Source organism: Protopterus annectens, chromosome 1.part0 (genome assembly GCF_019279795.1).
Source record: "Protopterus annectens isolate FY-2018-M chromosome 1.part0, PAN1.0, whole genome shotgun sequence".
NCBI lineage: Eukaryota > Metazoa > Chordata > Ceratodontiformes > Protopteridae > Protopterus > Protopterus annectens.
Genome location: NC_056725.1, coordinates 866,624,480 through 866,649,622, shown reverse-complemented (window position 1 = coordinate 866,649,622; position 25,143 = coordinate 866,624,480).

The following is a 25,143-nucleotide window of genomic DNA, read 5'->3' as shown; positions in this document are numbered from 1 at the left end:
GCTTTGCCTAGCTAGTGGCAAACCGGTTTAGCAATGCTCCAATGTGCTTACAGCAATGGCGACACACCCCTCTTTTGATGTCATCTTTATCTCAAGGGCACACCTCGGTGTTATAACACTACGCTGTGAAGTGCATCCTTACACCAGCGGGGAATCTGTGATTCACTATTACTCTGCTCATTTGCATGGCATTGCCTACTAATTCCTAGCTACCCCGCATAACACTGTCACAGCCCCTTAGCAACCCTTGCGCCATAGTATGGTGTAGCATGCCTGCCATTGACTATTATGGGGAAATCATCATATGTGTTACATTGCAGTTTTATTCTATATTTTTATATTTTCCTTGCAATCCCCTTTGCGCGCCTCTGCCCTGCTCTTCCACGTCGCGATAGTGCGACTATATATATTAAATGTTAATTTATATTTTGTACATTTTTTATGCCAATGGCTATATAGTTCGCCATTGGCATATATTAAAAATATAATACATGTGTTTGGTCAGCTGTCATGGCTCCGATTTTATGTTTGCAAAAATGTAAACCGTTTTCGCCGGTTTACATTTCTGCATGCTTACACTATGCCTGCACCACTTCCTGGATTGCTACATACATTCATTTGCATGCTACACTGCTGCACATGGGGTAATTAGCATACAGGGCCCAGGAGTTGTGCGGGCATAGCATACGCAGGTAGTGCACATGGAAACAGCTCATACCTGGATCGCTCAGCGGCCATATTTGGTGTTAGAATGCCGACACTATGCCTGCACCTGGCACAAGCTTTATGAATCCCGAGGATTATATATGTAGAATCTAGCAATTAACTCTGGTCTCAAAACAATAGACAGAATTCCTCAGTCCAGACATTATGTCTCTGAGCTTTGAGATCAGTCATACAATGCTTACCTTATCAGCTTTCTTCCAGCACAGTGCATTGTGGTTACATTTTTGAAGTTCAACATTTAACACAGTTTTCTTACATTTAAGAGAATAAGCCTGTGGATTATATTCATATTTACAATTACATAGAATTATTTACAAAATTCTATCTAGCTAGGTTGGCAGCCTTCACATATCTTCACAACACCTAACACTACCTGTCTTCTACAACATCCAGAACTTACTTCTAACATGACTTGAGTGAACATGAGCTTTAGGCCACTTTCATTAACATGGGTAGCCAAGGTAACTTACAAAGCTGAGAAATTCTCTTAATCATTCAGATGCATAGACACTTTACTACAGACATTTCTTCAGAAAATTACACTTCAAGGATTACCAAAAACAAAGCAACTTCAAAATAATATTGATACCCTGGGTCTATGATATACAATAAGCTCCATAGCAGGAAAATAAAAATAATCTTTATTAAAACAATAAACGTTGAGTGCTTTCATCCCTTTTAGCCGTTAACAGGACTTCATCAGAACAGTTAACTACTAAAACACAACCCTTATATACAGGAAGTACCACAAATCAATTTCCTATCTTAATTGATACTTAACAATGTTAAAATAACTTTTACAACTCTTTCCTAGAAAATCATTTAAAAACATTTCAAACACATTTTTATTACTCAGTAAATATGTTGTTGTCTTTCGGCTTTTTCCGGTTAGGGGTCGCCACAGCGGAACTCCGGTCCACTAATGATTGGCAGTAGATTTTGACAAACGCTGAAATATAATGCTTATAAATTCAAGGCTCTTTTCTTCAAAGTAAGTAATAAAGGCTTTCATTTAACCCTGTTGAAAAAGGGAGTTTAACCTAACAATCCATTGGAATTATTTTACTTCAATGTTTAAATCCCACCAACCACCCCTAACATTAATAGGCACCACCTCCAGGATCCCAAACTGAAATTTATTAAACCCTTGACATACTAAAGGGTGTTTGTACACATATATTCACAACACCTAACACTACCTGTCTTCTACAATCTCCAGAACTTACCTCTAACATGACTGAGTGAACATGAGCTTTAGGCCACGTTCATTAACATGGGTAGCCAAGGTAAGTTACAAAGCTGAGAAATTCTCTTAATCAGCCGGATGCATAGACACTTTACTACAGGCATTTCTGGAGGAAATTACAATTTAAGGATTACCAAAAACAAAACGACTTCAAAATAATATTGATACCCTGGGTCTGTGATATACAATAAGCTCCACAGCAGGAAAATAAAAAGAATCTTTATTAAAACAATAAACATTGAGTGCTTTCCTCCCTTTTAGCTGTTAACAGGACTTCATCAGAACAGTTAAGTACTAAAACACAACCCTTATATACAGGAAGTACACACCTTAGAGCCAGATGTAACAGAGGGGAACCCATCCCAGTGGACACGAAGGTATGTGTAAGCTTGAGAATACTAGCCATAAGTACCTTCCAAAGGCCAATTGGAGATATCATGGGGATCTCACTGGCATCAGCATCCAGGGTACTCCTCCAGTTTCTAGATGCCATGTTACCACATGCCAATGAGCACATATACTTTCCTCGAATGCAGGAGGAGTTGGCCAGCAATATGCGTCTCTTCCACCATGTGGCAGACTACCCAGAGGTACTGGGTGCAATAGACTGCATGCACATACACATCGTCACCACCCGGTGAGCAGGGTAGGCACTACATAAACCACAATGGATACCCCTCCATCAACTGCCAGGTAGTGTGCAATGCCCAGGGCATTATCATGGATGTACGTGCTGGCAGCCCTGGAAGCTATCACGACTCCCACATCTGGCATGCCTCACAGCTGTATCAGGTATTTGCCAGGGGGGACATCCCATATGGCCACCTGGTGGGGGATGCTGGCTATGCACTGGAACCGTGGATGATGACTCCCATCAGAAATGCACACACAGCCACACAAGAACGCCATAATGAGGCACACGCAGAAACCAGAATCATCATAGAGTGTGTGTTTGGGATGCTGAAATCACGGTTCCATTGCTTGGACATATCTGGTGGAGCCTTGCAGTACTCTCCAGGCACGTGTGCCCACATCTTCATAGTATGTGCCATGCTACACAATATGATCCTGCGGAAACAGCTGCAGCAGGGACAGAATGGTGAAGGCCCTCACAGCCCACCACCATTGCCAAGGGACCCACAGGCACAGAGGGGACTCAGACCATGAACACCCTGTGCTAGCCCCAGTAGGCAGCTGGAGGTGTGCCCAGTATGCCCATGCCTTGGCAAAGAGGGAACGTATAGCACACACACTGACAGTGCAGGCACTCATGGACTGAAACCCTTCTCCACCTGCACGCACAGCAAACATGGATGGCACACACACACGACCACCTGTAATTTGTCATGTATAGGTGGTCTACTGTGTGCATCCTACATAGGTAGCCCTCAACTATTGTACAAACAACTGCCATTGGCACAAGGTAAGTCAATACCTGAACAGTAAATTAAGCTATCAGCATGTGTCCATACTGTATGTAGAGGTTCATAGATACATAGGTAGGTACATGCCCAACTGCCGAGGCCACTCATAAGCATAGGCAAAAAGTGTCTGCTGTCGCCACCCCATCAATCAACGAGCTGTCCCTCTCTGGAGCAGAGCCAATTGCGGGATCCCTGGGGAGTATCCACTGTTCCCCACCCACTCTGCAAGGATTACCTGGAGTGTTAGTGAGGGGTTTTGTACAATGTAATCAGGGATGTAGTTCCAAATAATGGGGAGTATCCCTGACAGGAATCTTCCCACATGTTTACATGTTACATAGTATACCTTAAACACAGCTTGCATATATAGGTAGTTTTCCACAGAATAATAAACATGTGGAACACACAACCACTGAAATGTGTGTTAATCACCCTTGCACTACCAGTGCCTGCTCTGAGAGGTAAAATAACACTGTCAGGATTAGAACATGCAACCATGTACACAATCTTCACAATAACATACCACTAAGCTACCTGAGATGTACCAATGGCAGTTGTGTATACTGGCAGGATAAAACATAAAAGGTAGGAATGTGTGGAACTAGGACAAACCGGCATGTACCCAATGAAAGGTGTATGTTTTATACATATATATATATATATATATATATATATATATATATATATATATATAAAATATATATAAAATCCATGGTGGTGCAGCGGTAGCATTGTTGCCTCACAGCAAGAGGTTCTCCCGTTCGATTCCCGGCTGGAGTGCGGGGAGTGCCTTCTGTGTGGAGTCTGCATGTCCTCCCCGTGGTTGGGTGGGCGTTCAAAAGACATGCGTAAATGGGCGTGCCTTCGTTGAAGGTTGAACGTCGAGCTGGCACCTCAGCTTTCATGAAAAATCTACTGCCAATCATTAGCGGACCGGAGTTCCGCTGTGGTGACCCCTAATCGGGAAAAGCCGAAAGACAACAACAACATCATCATATATATATAGAGAGAGAGAGGAAGAGAGAGAGAGAGATATGTCGATATATGGGGATAGACATATATATGTAGATATATAGACAGGTTAACAAGATCTACATAACCATGGAGGTACATATAAATGGGATACCTACCACATACCGACTGCTTTACATATCGACGTGCATAATCCCAAGGCTTAAGGTCCGAAAGAACACAGTACCGAAACACCAGATGCACGAAGTTTAAAATCACAATGTTAAGGGACAGTTAGTCAGCGCTTCTGGTGTTGCGGTTCAGGTAGGTTACTGTGTGTAAGTGTGTTTCTGAGGACTGTAGTGTGTGTTCTGAGTGCGGTGTGTGTTCTTGGGGGACTGTAATGTGTGGGTGTGGGTTAGCTTTGTGCATCTGTTTGCGCGATCTAGGAGGTCGAATATTAAAGTAGGGGGGGTGTGGGGGGGCACAGACACCTACATGGGGGTGTAGGGGGGCTTGCCCACCTGCTCATATGTAGTGTAGGATGGTTTGTTTGGATGTGGTGGGTAGCAGTGTGTCTGTGTGTGTGTATTCCATGTTCATGTTACTTTCGCGAGTTACTGTCGCTGTTGGTAATGTGGGGCATGGGAGTCTGGGTCTGGTACTGTGTGCCTCAGAACTGTGTGGTTTCAGGATTCCATAGGTATCCCATATACAGCAGTTGAAGTGTTAATATATATGTGTATAACATGGACCATAACAATCACACATTCTGCCATGTCCAACCTTTATGAACAAAGCATTTGGAGAGTATATGCCTGTACACTATTACAAATATGTGCTATGGACATGAGCCAATGATAGTATTACCACCTGTCCCACTTTGCAAGGGACAGTCTCTCTTTGGGTGGTTGTGTCCTGACCAAATATATTAAACGTGGCAAATGTCCTGGGATTGTAGGACATAATTATGTCCCATATGTAATGTAATAGTTGCATACAATAGTTCTTTCTGTATCTAAAATACCTACTTGTTACAAGAAACAGGATAAGCAACTAAACTGCTACAAGAATAAACTTATATTCAGGCAAGAAAGGAAAGTTCTATCCCTTGTACTGACCGTGGGTTTGTGTTGGCCTGTAAATTCTGATGTGTGTCCCGAAAATGTCCCACTATGGCCATATGAAAAGGTGGCAACCCTAGTCAAAGAGAGTCAGTCACCAACACAACTACAATGACTACAAATACCTATGACAGAAATACACAGCTTTCATGTAGCAACACTTTATTACATTCTGATGTATTTCCAAAAGGATTCAAGGACTAACATCACCTGCATGCTATACAGGAACCACATAACAGTGCCTTAATGAATCAGCCTGCAATTACCATAGTATTAGTCCACTAAAGGATAGGTGTTCAAATAGGGAAGGAACCCCCACGCACATATCAATTATGTATAAAAGCAGTTCCTACACACCTGCATCTGCTATGCACACCCACCAATGTCACCCCCACACCCAAACAAATTACAATACAAACTGTAATAACATCACAAATCATTCACTCACTGTATGACATCTGCAGAAGCTTTAACATACCTTGTCAGAGACACACTAACATGGCCCTATGTGAAATAGCTGCTGTTATACAATGGAACAGCTGCTGATGTTACAGGGTTTGTTTGCACTAACCCCGTTTCAGAGGGTTGTGTGTACACCAGGATGTGTTACCAATTACTGAGTAACAGCACAGTATGCTACACATGTACACCAAATCAAGGATGTCTGGTGAGCACACTATAAACCACATAACAGTTCATGCATAGCCATACAGCCTTGAGCTGTCCAAACATCCTTGCCAGACTTAAACATCTGCAGAAGTATCAGGTACAAACAAACCCTGCATAAGTAGCAATATTCTGAAATATAACAGCTGTACTCACATGTAGAATAAAATCATCTAGCCATTACACACAATCCACGGGAGTCATGAAGCTAAGATATCTCTGTCTGTCTCCATATAGCTGTTGAAATACATCACAAACAACACATCCAGGCATCTTCCTCGAAAGTAAGGCAAACGGACAACGCCCAAAAGGAGTACTCAGTTATACACCACTGTTGCCATGGTATCGGCTAATGGAGTAGCTGCACAGATGATGTGCATCTAATTAACTACTTTGGAACACCAATTGGTGGTCAGGATACCACATGTTACCGATATTTAACTAGAAAAGGATGGCTTATCACACATTCAAACCATCTGTATATACCAGCAGAATGTTACAAAGAAGATTGAAACACAAACTGAAAAGGATTGAATCAACAGTTAATGACACCTCGGGTTACTAATAAGGTATGTAGAACAGTCAGTATGTCTGTGTATTTAGTACCTGTTCTGTAGTATTTAAAGTGCACGCAATCCATATAGTGGAAACAGTTATCTTGTAGTGATGTATTGTTGAGTATAGTAACACTTGTAGTATCTGTGTGTACTGCTGTAGGTCACAAGGCAAACACCGCATACACCACAAGGGATGCTATATAAGGACTTTGAACACAAATACTCCTCACCAGTGGCTGTCAGTGGCAGGGTTGGTCCAACAAGTATGTGCTATAACAGGGGATAGTATAGGTTGATATATTGTAACAGTAGCCATATGTACGGGTGTATTACTGAGAATAACATGTCGAAGGTTGGCCCACTGTACAATTATGATTTGCATTGTGGGATATTGTGTCAATAACTGTGTAATGTACAGTATTGTAGGCAGATATGTATTACAAGTTACATAGCATTACTGTTATGCAAACATTAGTTATGTCTATTGGCATTTACAATACACAATAACAGGATACATATGACTTTTAGTCACCCAACAGTTTATCAGCATGATAGCAAAGTAAAATGGAAGAGCTAGTTAACTATCCATGCACATAAGACATGTAATAAGTGCAAAGGTAGGTACTAGGCTGTCTTACCAAGGGTATTTATAAACCTAGCTAGAGTGTGTTGGCTTTTGCTACCCCCATAGGTTAGTCCCCTGTGCTTCTGAATGGCAGAGCCATTAGTTCCCTGTGCCTCTGTCCAGCAGAGACACTGCAGTGATCCCCGGGGTACATGTCTGTCTCCCATCCACATGTCAAGGTTTCCCTTGAAGAGTGCTAGTGAGGGGCCCTGCCTGATGAGCATTGGAATCATGTTCCAAAGCATGTGGAGTGTCCGGGTCAGAAATCTATCCGTCCAGCACATCCTAGTCATCGTTGTGGTTAGGTGTATATCCCTAGAGCATGTGGCTCTCAGGGGCCTCTGTTTATGTGGAGCATATTCTGCAATACTGGGTTGGACATGGGCCTTGTATGTCAAGCAGAGATCACCTGTGAGTATGCGGTATGCAACCGAGTACAGCTGGAGTTTCTTAGGTTGGGCTGCATGGGTCATCTGTTTGAGGTCAGTAATCCTCTTGGTGTGGTACTGTTGTGGTCTTCCAAGCTGTTGCAGTTGTCTTGTAAGGTATATCCCAAATGGGGTGTTGTATCCTTTAATGGGTTTAATAAGTCATGAGCAGAGAGGCACAATGGCTTCCTTTGATCTGGATGCGAACCCATTAGAGATTAGAGGGGCCATGTAGAAGGATATTCTAACCACCTTGTAATTATGGGTATCAAAGGAGAGATTGCTATCTACTGGGGTTCCCAGATCCCTTATTACCTTTCTGTATGTAGGGCACTAGCACCTATGTGGTAGCCCGCGGGTAATTAGTTATATCCAAAGGGGATGACTAGGTACCTTTTCACATTCAGCTTGAGGCCATGATATTGACACAAGGTATCCATCTCAGTGCAGCCCTTCCAGAGGGTGTCTGTAACAGCTGGGGAAACAATTATGTCCCCTAGTTTGCAGTCATCTGCAAACCTTTTCAGCCAAAGCCCTCCAGTGCTTACCTGTTTGTCAGAGAATTATATACCGAACATGAGGGGTCCTAGGACTGAGCCCTGGGGGAAGCCACTTGTAACTGGTATACAGTCGGACCTAGGGTATGCAGATCCCACTGTGTGGGTTCTGTCCGTGAGCCACTTTGCAAGCCATCGCATGACATAGGGGTTAATGTTCAGGTGGATGGGTATGTTGATAATACCAGAATGAGGAATGGTGTTGAAAGCCTTTGAGAGATCTAGGTAGGCTGTGTGGACTTCCTTACCCTCATCTAATGCCTTGGTAACTGTCTCTAAGAAGTCCACCAGGTTTAGGAGGCATGGTCTGCCCTTAACAAAGCCAAACTGGGAGGGGTCAAAGGTTTGGAGGTACCCAGTGTCTCTGTGACTGAGATCCATGTTGTGCTCCATAGCCTTGCAGACCAGGCTAGTCAGGCCTATAGGGCTATAGGTCCCGTGGTCCATTGTGGTGCCACCTTTGTGGACTGGAATAACTGTTGCTGTGTGCCATTCAGGGGGCACTAAGCCTGATGCAAGGCTATTATTGAACATGGTGCATAGGTGGGGAGCCAGTACATTCTGAAGTACCTGTAAAACGCAGCCTGGGATGTTGTCCAGTCCCATGGATGCTGTGATATTGGCTTTAGAGTGTGCAGCTTTGAGAGGGAGGGGGGAAAGGTAGAACTGAAGCTATCTGCCAGGATGTTGGCAATATCAGTTGGTTCTGTAATGTTCGTGCCTTTGTGCTGTAACTCAGAGCAGATCTGGGTGTTGACATCGAGATATGTGACATAGCTATAGAATGCTTTGGGGCTGTTGTTGGAATGAGTGGCGGTTTTGTTTTCGTAGCTAGCTTTGGAGGATCTTATAAGGGATATCACCTTCTTACTGAGGCTGACCAGGGAGCTCCTCCACGCATGAGATTGTACTCTCGTTTGCAACAGTGGCTTCCTCCCATAGTACAGTTTGTTTATGGCAGGGGACCACCAGATTGGTTTCCTTAATTAGGAGTATAGCATCTTGGTTCTGTTTGGGATAGCACAATCCATGAACTCGTGTAAGTGCTTATAGAGTGCATTTGTGTAGGAGTCAGCAGTTGTAACAGTATTGTCCATCTGCATGGATGTCATGACGTTCACCATGTCTGTCTTAAGAAGCATGAAGTTGGCTTTGTAGACATATTATACTGTAGTTCCCTTAATGGGGGTGGGGGCGGGATGTGGATATCAATGGTGTTCAGCACATGGTCGGATCAGACCAACGAGGAGTTGACTTCAGGTGTGGAGCACCGGTCACTCATGTTGGTAATGCCTAGGTCTAGGATATGGTTGCCCCTGGTGGGTGTGTGGATATGTTGATCCAGGGCATTGGTGTCTATGAATTCCAGAAAGCGTTGAGCTAATGCATTGGTACACGAGTAGTTTTCTCAGTTAATGGTGGGGTAGATTCAGTGAAACTATGTGATGAGTGTGGTGTGGTGCGAATGTTTACCTTCTTCACATGACTGTCAGGGTCAGGCTTGGTTAGATAGAGCTTTACCTCCAGTTTGGCTAGATAAGTGCATCCCTCACAGGTTGTAGTTTTGGGTGGTACGTGGGGAGGCTTGTCTGCTTACATGAGGCAATGTGTACATTGCCTCAAGATGTCCAGATTCATCAGATAGACAGAAGAGAACACTGGCAGTTGACTCTTGGACATGCCTGAATATAGAACTACTTTCCCCTAGATAAGTGAGGAAAGTGAGTACAAGAACTATTTTACTCTAAGCAAGTGAGAAAAGTATGTACAAAACATGTTTACCTCTAGGTAATGAGGAAGACTGAGTGCTATAGTAATTAGTAGCTTACGTAATGCTTACAAGTTCTGAACAAGGGCTTAGCATGAATAAGCAATCAAGATAGGGTCTTGGATAACATAAATACACTGCCCCCCCAACAGGTACACAATCATATATCCATGTACACCATAGGGCCCCTGTACCCACAACTATGCAGGTACAAGCTGCACTCAGGCCGCATGGGACCTGTCCACATCACAGGTTGTATCATACACATATGGCAAAACAAGATGCTCTTCACGTACACATCATGTAAAACACAGCTCCATGTCAGGCTGTGTACACAGTGAATGGTACACACCAACAGGTATCACAACCCACAAAGGGGGAGACACCACTGATAATGGGAAGTACTGTACTACTACCCTGTTGAGTCTGGTCTGGAAGGCCATGAACCTTGATCAAATAATTGATGTCAGCAGTACCGATGTAGATGACAGTAAGGTTGATTTCACACTGCATATCATAACCTTGCCAGGTCATAGGACATCTTCACCCATATTGTGTACCACCTACACTCGGTATACTAGATGTACATTCCTATGTCGCAGGTGTGTTTTGCAATGGGACTGCTGGCAGAACCAACACTGCAGAAGGTGTCTGAATAATATATGCTCATCACACCAGCGGCAGCTACAGTAAGTCATGGTTAAGGAATTGTATCCCCCCTCATTGTAGTCCATACCTCACAGACAAACAGAAGGCATCTGCCTATAGAAGTATGTGAATGACTATGACCTAGGAGCAATAGCCGACTCAGGAGTGTTGTGGACAACATACAGAAGGTGCTTTGTGGGTGAGGTGTGTGTGACATATGGCCACAATCTGACAGCTACATATTGCATTGTCACCCCTATGTTAATAACCCTGTACCCATGAACTACCACCTAGGCAGTGGTCAACATAATGGACACTTGTATGTAAGGGATGCAGCTGGGCAGTTGTCTTTCCTGTGATAGCTAAGTCAACACACCTGTCAGGTAGTCATATGTGGCAACCCTAATAATGACAGGGTGCCATCCATGAATATACAGATCATTGTCCAGCCATACACAACACTCAAGTCACCCATATCAGCTCACATATTTCCTTTAAGGGGTATTGGCCATGTGCAGATGGCCTACACCAGTCTTCCCATTCTCCATCTCCACTATGTAGCATGATGCATACCCTGAATAAATCCATGTCCAACCCAGTGATGCTGGACATGCTACACATACACATCCTGATCTCAAACACATACTTCATGGACATCCATCTTCCACATGCTGGACAGATCCTTGTCCCATACACTTTACATAGTCCTGCCATACTATGCATTCCTGTCCATCAAAGATGCACATCGCTCCCCTCTCAGACATGGTGTGATGACTGCATGGTAAATGTATCATTAACCGTGTGGATCAGTAATGTGGCACTGCTCCACCTGGCCCCAGAGACCTGCCTGTCGGCTACTGCCAGGTAACCTTACATCCTAGATTCATACATGGCCCATGGCATATAGCCTACTAGTTGATTTTGACTGTACATGCTATAGTTGATATCCATCCCTGCAAATACCATCTGGCTAGCCAGTGTCCCATGTGTATCACATGTGCAACACAGGTGATACATGGCAGGATGTTGAATTGCTGTACAGTGCCATGTAGATGCATATGGCAGAACACATACATGTAAAACCTTATGTGAGCAAGTCTGCAGGGTCACAGGCCATGTATGTTAAGGCAGTGTAAGTCTTTATATGTGACATATACACAGCATCAAGGTTGACTGCATTAATGTGGACACATCCAGCCATGTGCTGATAGGTAGGAACACCAGTACAGGCAAATAGACATGCCCACATCAAGACAGCATCCGCATGGAGTATGAGCAATGTAATCAGGTGACACACACACACATATATGGTGATAATATCCACTCACCATTGAGTGTCACATGTGTGTGACACAAACACGTCAGTGTCATGTAGGTTTGCAAATACAACTATTTAAATGTAATAAATGCGATACACATGTATGTTCAGCTGTAGCTCTATATGTCTCTGTGAGTTACTGTGACCTGTCTCCATCATTATGTCTTCTAGGTATGCCGTGTGCAAGGCTACCCCCTTTTACCCACTTGGAGGATAAGGCCCTCATCCCATACCTACTTGACAATCATGATATCCTGTTCAGCTATGTGCCACAGGATGCACAGCAGCAGGATGCCCTGTGGATGGAACTTCGCAGGAGGGTTAATGATGTGGGTGGCCACAACCGCACATACCAGCAGGTGCGCAGACACTGTACAGACCTCATTGGACAGGCAAAACAGCATGAAAATGCAATCGCCAGGGAACAAGGAGCAACAGGTGATGGACCACCAACCCAGCCCCCACTCACACGTACTGAGGAGCTACTGCCCAACCTGGGGACACCTGCAGAACCACATCCACAAGCCTTAGTCGATATTGTGGAGGTGGGTGTCTCCCACCCACTGAGCCTGGAGTTGCCTGGTAAGTCAGTACTGCACCTATAACAACTATATTCCATATAGTTGCATGTGTCACTGTACAATATGTAATGTAACATCATATGCAAGGCATGTATACACACATGCCGCATACTATAGTATGCTACTCTGTGTATGCACACATGTGCATTCACCATAGTATAGTCTAATGTACTGGTGTATGTGTTAACATGCACATTGCACCCTGTAGCCATCATACAGGCGTGAATAATGCTCATATTGCTGTGTTACTTCTATTTAGGTGCCTCTGGCATTCCGCTGCATCAGCAGCCCATTGCAGTTGAGACTGTTATTATTTATCAGGAATCATAATGCACAAATCTATCTGCCATGTGGCCATTTACAACATGTACACATAATGTATGGTCCTGTCACAATATACAGGTCGGACCTGCAATGCATCACAATGCCTACCCATGTGCAACACTTGCAAACTATGTGAAGCATCTCACCAACATGAAGCCTCACAAACTGTCATTGCCAGATGTGTGGACACCTGTGCATACAATGGTGGAGGTGCTGTTCACTGTAGGGACATGTACTACAGATCAGAACTACACATGTGAGGAATACAAACAGTACTACACAATGGGCTGGAGTATGGCCAGCCGACAGGATTCACTGGTGTGGATCATAGTCCTGCTATGAATGTCACACAATGTGATGTGCTATCTTGACATGTCCATGACATCTAGTGGCCTGGCTGCAACACTGCCTACCTAACCTGAAAACATATCCCACATACCACGCTTTGTCTGCATAACCCTGTCATCAGTGGAGCATATGACATCTATGGGTGTATGCCATATGGGACAACACAGACATGTGAAATAGATGCCAGTCACAATAATTTGGCCAACACATGTACACACATGGCCATGGAGGATGGCCAGAGACATGGAGCAACACACACAGTAGATGTGATGTGCTTGTGTGGTACACCCTGTCATACAATGGCTACACATGGTCCAACTATGGCCTTTGTGTAATGGTTATATTGTAGATGTGGAACACTAGACATCCTACAGGCCTGTGCACATCTTGTGTAGGCATAACATCAATCCACCACATAAGATGTGTTGAACATCTTGAGGGTGTCACAACATGACAGCAGTCACCTGTACAGTATCCACATCAGCCCACAGATACAGTACATTCCTTTTGCTGGTGTTGGACATCAATGTCATACTTGCTCCTCATGTGTGTGTGTGGTACACAGATATCATGTGGGAAATGGTGTACCAATGTGTTTGCCATGTCTGCCCATAGTTACCAGGCAGCAGCAATATGGTTGCAGATGTGCAGGGGTGTCATCCATATACGCTTCAGTGACCTGTTTCACAACTTCCACATCATGGTTTAGTGTGTATACACCTCAGTGACATGGGTCACATTCCACAGTATATAGGTATTGTATCTGAACAGAGTCATGGCTATGAACTGTGTCTGTAACTCACACTGTATAGCAATAGAGATGCCTCATGATTCCCTGCAATGGCCATGCACATCAGCTAAATGTGCAGTATATCTGTAGGGCGGACAGACAACACTGCATTGGGACACCATTACCCCACTGTATATTTGACAGGACACCATTTTGTTAAACATGTATGCATGTCATTGCACATGTCAGCAGATCACATGTCATACTACATGTGATTGTCAAGGTCATATGCCACACATCAGGCCGGTGTAATGTTAACCTGTGCTGGTCTACATGGTATAACACAAGGATGTATGCTAACTACTACTATGATTGTGTAATTTGCATGCCGTCTGCTATGACACATGCATGCTGTTGTGTGCAACCCAGGGATGTATGATAACTACGACTATTATTGTCTGCGTTGCATGCCATCTGCAGTATCACATGCATGCTGCATGCCTTCTGTCATATCGCATGCGTGTGTGTGTGTGTGTGTGTGTGTGTGTGTGTGTGTGTGTGTGTGTGTGTGTGTGTGTGTCTATTGTATAGATTGTAATGTACAGTTCTTGTCTGCCCTCACAGGTGATGTAGGTGCGTTGCCCTCCTGCAGTACATCTGATGTTAGTGTCCCCACAGACTCTAGCAGTGATGATGAACATATGATTGAGGCACAGGCAGAGTTGTCAGGGGCTGAAACTGTGCCATTGGATGCCATTCCAGCAATATACCCCTCATCCCCGCACACAGATCCCATGCCTGCACATACCCCATCACCAGTGGCCATAGAGGAAGGACAGTTGGCGCGTAGTAGCTTGGAACAGGAAAGTGTGGGGGCTATGGAAGGTGTGCCTGCACACCATGGTGTCAGCCAACTGACTGGTGGTGCCCCACACAGGCACGTGGCCAGTGCTGCTCGTAGGAGGACCTCTGGCCAACTTGCTCCTGCAAGACAGAAAGCAGCAGCTGGTGTCACCAGACGCATGTTTCAGGCTGTAATGGAGGCACAGGCACGTGCTGAATGGCACAACAGAGAAGATCAGAGGCTTCAGAGGGCTGCTGTCTGTTCTTTAAACAACAACATCCAGGCAATGGTAAATGCTCAACAGCTTTGGATAGACGGTTGGGTGACATGATTGGAGTCCTTGACCCTGGCATGACAATCCGCGAGCGTGAGCTGTCTGTGTTGGAACATGGTAGGAGTGAGGCGTCGGGCACGTGCATGTAGGCCTGCTACATCACCTGATTCAGGTCTACGTGTATGAGCTACCTAACATGTCCGCTCCCATAGTGGCAGTAGCAGCAGCAGTGCATCTGGTGCTGTGCTGTCCACACCATGACTCAGCAGGCCACGTGCACGTGGCCCGGGATGGTCCCAACAGGAAGACGGTTCCATTGGACAAGCGACATCAGACAGTACCCAATCTGCACCTCTGCTTGGTAGTGCCTGTGCAACCCCTGGCAGGCACAGGTCACATGTCCGTGGTTGGACACCGTGAACTGTAAAACCTCACCTGTACAGTCTCCAGCTGTCAATAATACCCTTGTGTAGGCCAGACGCATGGCAGAACTGTGTGCATCCATACACACACACACTGGAAACATATGTAGGGCACCGCAACACACACATGCATAACATCCACACACACCCAATTAGATCACAGGGCCTAACCCACACACATGATGTCATCCAATAGTGCAGCCTAGGCCTCTGGCAAACATTATCACCCTGTGCATATGATGATGCCTGTGCCACATCCCTGACATCCACACCATCGGTGCAGGGACATGCTCATATGGTCTGATGCACAGGGTGAACAGACTAGGAAGATAAGTGTAGTTTACAATTGTTGAGTACTGTTGACAAGCAGCAGACATACCATGTACTACAGGTGTACAATGCATTTTGTACTGTTAACAGTATGTGTCTTGTGTAACAACAGTAACTGCATGTTGGTCATGATGTTCTGCTGTCTTCCTTCAGGTCTAATTGCACGTGCCGGTGGATGTCAGTGTTTGCAGTTAGTGTCCCATATGTCAATGTGGACTACTCACAGGTATGTATGAATATACCAGCATGCACCATGTAGCTGCCACATACCAGTGAGAATGTCCCACGTTCAAAACATGTCTACTGATCCAAGAGCATGATAGCTGTGTATTAAGCTACTGTGGCTACAGACATGACATCCATAAAGGGTGACATCACAGGTACAGTTACATGGAGTGGTGAGGCAAGAGAGTGGTCTAGCTGATTACAAGGGTAGAGGCCAGTGGGAAATGTGATGCCTCATTGGGAATCAGTAATACACGTTCCTATGACAGGATGCCAACACACAACTGCACCCACACACTCAGGTATTGACACACATATATTCAGTGACACAGTAACACACCCACACACTCACAGATTCACCGACACAGTAACACACACTTGCACACAGTTGCTATTGGTGAGGTGAGGACCCCTGCCTATGTGCAAATCATCATTACAGTAGTGTGCACCTACATGACGTGCCACAGATAATACACATGTACAGGTAGTCAGTATGGCCTAAGATCGGGACATCAACATGGATAGTAGAATGCATCGCCTGGATGGGGGGAGGGGTCTTATCAGTTCAGTATGGTAACATACATCCTCACTCCAGGGACCAGACAGCCCTACATACATACACACACACACACACACACACACACACACACACACGTACACTGTGGCATTCAGTATTGAATGCACCTATGTCACACACATACAGATACCTCACATGTGTTAGATACACTCCCCTGCCTATGTCCTGCTTTCTACATTGCAGTCTGTACAGATGTGTACACTAGTGTACAGGAGAGTGAGTAACAATTGAGATATATTCCCCACCATACCTGACATATATAGACAAACATGCAACCACACATGCCAGTACTGTGAATCACAGACCTGTCTAGCTCATGATATGTATGACAGACATACAGCAGTATTGCACGCGTTACAAACTGTACTGATGCTTCCTGTGGCAACAGTGCTGATAGATGCACATGGGACGTCTTAACTGTTAATAGGTGTTAAGTGATTTACCTTCGCTGTCATCCTGACTGCTGTCTAAGTTGTGTGTTATGTCCTTCAGTTAATGAAACCATTGCTTACCGGTTACACAGGCTATTGTAGGGCCTCTTGTGACACATCTGTGAGCTGTCCACAGCAAATGTCCATCTGCAAAGATGCCACACCACTTAGGTATTTCCACACATCTGTCCATACCTGAGGTACATCTTTCCATACATTCTGAATATCACCATATACAGTTGGCAATGTTGAGGCTGCATTGCATCTGCATGATGTACTAGGATACAAGTCACCTGCATACATCAGCAACTGCACATGCATGTTATCTGAATGCACAACACTACATGTGTGTAGGTCCTACAATCCTGTCATTTGGGCATTTTTGTAGGCATTGCAATTGGTGGACATGTGCAATGACATACATGACACATGGACTGTTGTATGATATGATGGGTGTAATGGGTGACCAGTACAGAGGGAATGTTACCTCTGTCAACACTGATATCACACCTTATGTACTGTTACCATTCAACAGCCATGGACCTACATTCCATGTGCATGTGTGTAATGGCTGTAGCCACCTGTTTGCACAAAGGACAACAACAGCTATGCTATTTACATGTATGTTGTGTGTGTGTGTGTGTGTGTGTGTGTGTGTGTGTGTGTGTGTGTGGCATGTACATACCCAGGGCAGATACATGCATGTCATATCCATACATGAGGGTGTGTATTGGTGTACAACAGTCATATGCTAATGGTGGAAAGTACCGAGGGCCTTTGGTATGTGTACAGCTGACCTGGTTACAGACAGTGGTATCATTGCATTGCATAACACGTGATGCAACTGTGTCAGTACATGGGTACTCTCTACAGTTGATGTAGAGCTTGGTACAGTCCAATGGTCAAGGGTCACATGGTGGTGTACTCTTATATGTCCTACAACATGTAGGGATGCGTGTTGGTGTTCCGAGGGTATGGTGGTGTCTGAGGTTTACATCCTAGAATGCAGCATGTGACACTGTGTCCTGCACATGACTCATCTGTGATGCCTTTCGTGGGGGTGCTGGTCAGTGCATATGAGTGGCATTTATGTATGTGGGGACACCACCACCTGGAGCGGTCCGTACCTGTGTTATGGCCCACATGTCTGGTTCTGAGGTATATGGTAGTAGTGCTAGGTTCTGAGGTATATGGTGGTAGTGCTATTGTGCACTACAGAGCCATCAGCCAGGTGTTCCTCACTGCACAGATGTCAGTACTCCCCATTGTTGGATCTACAGTGACCAGCTGTGATTATGAATGCTACACATCTAGCACTGGTTAGCATAAGAAAACAATGCAGTTGTCCTGTAGGTGTCACTGTATGGGGGGATGCGACTTGGGTATCATCCCCACTCCCTTGAATCATGGATGCATGTGATATGTGTCAAAGGCCTGTCTACTGTCAGCCATGTCATCCCAGAATGACAGCAGATGTTGTGTCAAATATATGTAGAGCAGCGTTCCTGCTAACAATGACAACTACTAACACCAGAGCCCATTACAATGTGTTCTTTATGTCTACCTGTAATAACATGGTCACTGTGGCCTTCCGTGTTTAGAATCAGACTGCATCCCAGTCAGCCCTGTGCTACAAAGTGTATGAGCATGCCCAGTATAACCTTGTGTAGATGGACACATAGTGCATTCCAAACAGCCCTGTGCTACTAAGTGTGTGAGCATGCCCAGTAACACGTTGTGTTGGTTATGTGCCTCTGTGTATGGGCATGGCCATTGTAACCCTGTATAGTGGTAGTAGTCATCCATTCCACAGATGGGCATACTCCAGGTCAGGATGGATTCCTACTTTAAACACACAGGTTCACAGGTATGTACATCTTAACTGCCAGCGTCCCTGTTGATGTCCGCATTCCTAGAAGGACATAATGACAGCCTTGAAATATGTAGTCTGTATGGCACAACTCGTAAGTATGCACGATTGTAATAGTGATCTGTAAATAGGCAGGTGTTCCGTTCCTACCACGTGTGTGTGTGTGTGTGTGTGTGTGTGTGTGTGTGTGTGTGTGTGTGTGTGTGTGTGTGTGTATGTGTGTGTGTGCATGTCTGTCCCTGTTTGCCAGGGGACTGTAAATTGTTTTTAGACTGCTCACACTCCATACAATTCGTATACCCACCTTTGGCAGGGCTGATGATGACACCCACCTACAAATACACCTCTGGGAGTGCTGTGTCCCAGTAATCTTGGTAGCACGTTCTGTACCTGCATAATGCTGTAGTGTAATAAAGTAGTTAGGTCAGTGTTCTAATCCCCGACTTGCCATTTGTGTGTGTGTCCCCATTTGCCTGAGGACTGAGTAATGCTCTTAGACTGCTCACACTCCATACATTTCTTATACCCACCTTTGGCAAGGCTGATGATGTCACCCATCTACAAATACACCTCTGGGAGTGTTGTGTCCCAGTAATCTCGATAGCGCATTCTGTAACTGTGTAATGCTGTAGTGTAATAAAGTAGTTAGATCAGTATTCTAATCCCACACTTGCCATGTGTGTGTGTGTGTGTGTGTGTGTGTGTGTGTGTGTGTGTGTGTGTGTGTGTGTCTGTTTGCTTGAGGACTGAGTAATGCTTTTTGACTGCTCACACTTCTTACATTTCTTATACCCACCTTTGGCAAGGCTGATGATGTCACCCACCTACAAATACACCTCTGGGATTGCTGTGCCCCAGTAATCTCTGTAGCGTGTTCTGTAACTGCATACTGCTGTAGGGTAATAAAGTAGTTAGTTCAGTGTTCTAATCCCACACTTGCTGTGTGTGTCCCCATCTGCCTGAGGACTGTGTAATGCTTTTAGACTGCTCACACTCCTTACATTTCTTATACCCACCTTTGGGAAGGCTGATGATGTCACCCACCTATAAATACACCTCTGGGAGTGCTGTGTGCCAGTAATCTCTGTAGCGCGTCCTGTACCTGCATAATGCTGTAGTGTAATAAAGTAGGTAGGTCGGTGTTCTAGTCCCACACTTGCCGTGTGTGTGTCCCCCCATCTGCCCGAGGACTGAGTAATGCTTTTAGACTGCTCACACTCCTTACATTTCTTATACCCACCTTTGGCAAGGCTGATGATGTCACCCACCTACAAATACACCTCTGGGAGTACTGTGTCCCAGTAATCTCGGTAGCATGTTCTGTAACTGCGTAATACTGTAGTGTAGTAAAGTAGTTAGGTCAGTGTTCTAATCCCAGCCATGCCAAGCGTGTGAGTGTGTGTCTGCCTGTGTGAGACAAGTACAGTGCTTTGTAGTATTCACCATAGTGCATGCCCTAAACACATATTGCTGCAGTGTGATACAGTAGGGGGTTGTATACAGGACATGGCAAGTGTGTGTTTGTCTGTCAGAGCCTGTGTAGAGGTGGCCATGATTGTCTCACCATTGGACATGTTTGGGAGCAGATTTTGTAGTTTTCCTATATGGTATGACACATTGGCCACCTCATGAGGAGTACAGCTATCAGTCAGCCACAGGACTGTGTTGGCAAGCCATACCCATACATCTGGCAAAAGGCCTGGTGAACAAAGTATGCAGCCCTACTAGTACCCGGTATATGTCCCGCACCCATGTGCCATGCACAAACAAACTTGCCTAGGATATCCCGCTATGTTGCTAGTACCATGCACACTGATGACAGATAGTAGGCATGGTGTGAATGCAGTGGCCTGCAGAGGACATGGCACCCTGTACAGTGGTACAATAGGCACATGTATGCAGACATTGTGCCTTCACTATGTTCCACACTGAATGCATGCAACATATGTGGTGCTATCAAATGTGATTCACAAAGGCCAGACAATGCTGTACACATGTGCCCTGTATGGACCCATGCCACTGACACCACGGAATACCTGCATCATACTATCTGTGCAGGTGCAGGGCCGACCTGCTCACTATAAGCAGGTTTTGCCACACCAGGCCAGTATTGGCATATCGGGGTATAACAGGCTGTGTACACATGTGTCTGCCAAACCAGGTACACCTGTACATGTCACTGTACAGTATTGTGGGACATGCACATCCCAGGCAATGTCCATGTGAAGGACTATCAGACACAGACATGGCATGCATTGCAAAGCTATGGCCATACACATTGGTAACCAGGATGTCAGACCAGATAATGCAGTACCCATCTTTGTGGGACATTGCAGACACTACACCCCTGCACTGCACACCATTGTCAGGTGATGAGATGCCAAGGATTACCCCTCACCCAGCCTTGTACAGCCATCTGGCACAGCCAACCACTACACACCCATGAAGCAATGCATACCTGCATGCCAGTACTAGCAGCCTGTGTCTGCATGTGGGTTGTGATGCTCCCAACCACAGTCACTCCCAATATAACCCTCAGCATACCAACAGATGTCAAGCACTTTCACATGCCCTATCCCATAGAACCTCCAGATATCCCCTGTGGTGCATGTGGTCCTGTGCATTACTGCAGTGTGACAAACTAAGTAGTTACATTGTATATTTCTGGCCCTGGCAAAGGTGTCAATGCGTGTCCATTAGAGAGTGTGGTTGTGGTGACAATGTCATACTTCATGTGGACAGTCATGTGTGCCACACCTAATGTATGTCTACTATATCTGTTGCAGATGTCACTCACCTACACACATATATGTTCTTACAGCACAGCAACATGTCACCTTTGTGGCACATGTAGTAATGTCATGCACATGTAATAGTAATGAGTAGTCAGGGGGTTGACCCCTGTACTGTTCGGCGTGTAGCAGATGATGCTTATGGTTAAGTCTCCAAGCCCTTCTCTGGTGTATCTTGCCTGTCCCACCCACACACTCGGGTGGATGTGAAGGAGTACACCTGCACAGCAGCAGCATGTGTATTGTAAGTGATAGATGTGGTCAGGTGATGGCCTCTGCATCTATTGCAGTCCTCCTCCAGCTGATTGCATGTGGTGCAGCTGTGATGGTGTTCCCATAGCCACCTGCATGGTAAACACAGTACACTATCTAGTGAAACATGTTGTTATTTGGCCATGACAGTCGCTGTGAGTGGTACCTGGATGTGCTGTTTTGACATGGCATCACAGATGATATCTGGATTTACCTCAATCATTTTCCACAGTGGGAAATAGCCTAAAGACAGGAAGGTGATGTGCTACACATGACTACAGCATGTAAGTGTAGCTATGCTGCATTGAGACTACTGCCTGTTTAACATGTGTGTGGTACTGGCTATTCTGCATGATATAATACAGACATGGCAGTACTCTGTTCATGAGGGACCCCCATCTGTAGGGCCATCTGTGAACTGGTCAGTGTGTGCAACCATTTGTTTCCTGTGTTACACACTGAACACACATCTGTGCACAGCAGGAGCATGGTGTGAGGACTGCAGACAGTACATGATGATAGGGATGTGTTACTGCCATCATATCCCTGACTGGACATGTGTCACATGAGACAAGTGGTATGACAGACACTGCGTGGGGTTCCCAGTGACAAGCCGATAATGGGCAACTGTTCATAGGTGCCCCTCCTGGACAGCCCCGAGCACTGCCTCCTTTGCAGCTGTGTAGGTGCAGTGGCAGTTGCCCATGGCTGGGGACCTCCATCCCACTGTTCCCATGGGCTTGTGAATGCCAAACACCCATCCACGTCCGGGGTGTATCCCACCCACATGTGTCATATACCAACCCTGTATGCTGTCTTTTCTGTAATCCTACCTATCCTCCATGGCCATACCTACACTCCTTCCCCAACATCTGACCCACACCTACGGAAACATAAGGCCAATCAGCTCCTGGGACAACATCTGCCCTTTACATAGCTGTCCATTACACACACATGCCCACTGGACACATGAAACCCTTGTAATATGCATCACAACATACTCCTGTTATCCTCAACCCTGTCCCTCAGGTGCACGATCCTGGTATGCACATTAGTCCTACATGGTCCAGGTACACGTGATGAGGACAATCCCATTGTACACACAACACTACCGGTCCCTCTATGGTTACCCCATTTACCTTTATCATGATGATGATGTTGCACACAGCACCTTGCAAGAGTACTGTTCACACATAATGATTGGACAGGTACTGTTGTGTTAATGTACATTACATGCACAGAGTGATGTATATGGCCAATGTAAAACTATTTGCATGTATGACTGACACATGTCTGTCTGAGGGAGTCTCGAGATCACATAGAGCAACACCTCTACATAAAACAGGCATCGCTGGAATTTCCCGTTTCATTCGTTTGTAATGCTTTGTTGCCACATGGTATGTTCCTGATACATCTCTATATATGTATGTACCTATATGCTGGACATAAACACTCACATATGCATCTACATGAGGGGGATACATTTCTATACTGTTGAATGACTGCGCTGTATGATATGGTTGTGGTACTGTCCGTTATCTGTATATCTAACATGGTGTATTGGTAATACACATTAGCTGTGTGTGCAGGGTCCTGATTCCGACCCTTGCAAAGGACGTTTATTTGGTTGCAGGGCAGAACAAGCCCATTGGATACTGAGGGAGTAAGGCACATTAAAGCAGTTGGGAGCAGGTGTGCGTGGGTTTGCGTGGTGTTAAGCACTGCTGACCTCTGGTTACAGTGTCTTACACTCGGTTAGCTTCTACATTGCTTTACCAGTGCAATACTTGCATACTGGTAGCCAAACATGCTTACACCCGCTCACTCCCGCACTTGCAAATGCACCGACATTGGTGCTAGCATCTGTCACTCACACCCCTGGGTGGGAGCGAGGACCACAATATTACCTTGTGATGCCTATTACATCGGACTACATGACTACAGTATCGGGATTGGCTGCCCATTAGGCGACGGTATTGCATTCCACTGTACGGAATTAGCAGCCTGTCCAGTGAATCAATCATATTTGTGTGTTCCTCATACAATCTGCTCCCACCTTGTGATGCCTATTACATTGGACTATATGACTACAGTATCGGGAATGGCTGCCTATTAGGCGACGGCATGGCATTCGACTGTACGGAATCAGCGGCCTGTCCAGTGAATCAATCATATTATTTATGTGTTCCTCATACAGTCTGCTTCCACCTTGTGATGCCTATCACATCGGACTACATGACTACAGTCATAGCCGGGCTTAGGCATAGGCCAATTAGGCAGCCGCCTAGGGCGCCGCTTTAGTAGGGTCACTTTTCCAGTATTTATTTGGTGTAGGTAGACCAGGATGGGGGCACTGGGTGGTGTGGTAGGGGGTGCCGTGGTGCCCTTTTGCCTAGGGCACCAGTTTACCTAAGGCCGCTACTGACTACAGGATCGGGAATGGCTGCCCATTAGGCGACGGCATGGCATTCGACTGTACAGAATCAGTGGCCTGTACAGTGAATTAATCATATTATTTGTGTGTTCCTCGTACAATCTGCTCCCATCTGGTTGATACATGGGAACCGAGAATCTTCAATACAGATAAGTAGTTGGGTTGTGGGAGCCACATCCATCGGCCGAGTCATGCTACCACATACCTATTATAGGTTTGCCACCTTTTCAATTAGCCAAGGTGGGACTTTAGGATTATCACCTGTTCCACTTTGCGAGGGACAGTCCCTCTTTAGGCAGTTGTGTCCTGTGAAAATAATCAAGACATAGCAAATGTCCTGATTACAGGACATTATTATATTCTACATTTCATTAATAGTTGCATAAAACAGTTATTTTATATATGAAACTTCTATGTTATGTGAAGTAGCATAAGCAATTCAAATGTTACTAAATTAAGCTTTTATTTGTGCAAATAAGTATAATTCTGTACTATGCACAGCTGTAGGTATGTTTTGTCCTGGAAAGTCTGACATTTCTACAGAACATGTCCCACTTTGGCTATTTGGAAAGGTGGCAACCCTATAGGACTTGTATGTAGAGACATCAGACTTTGCAGGGCAACACATACCCACAGCCAGTAGAAAGGAGAGTACTTCACCGTTTTGCCTA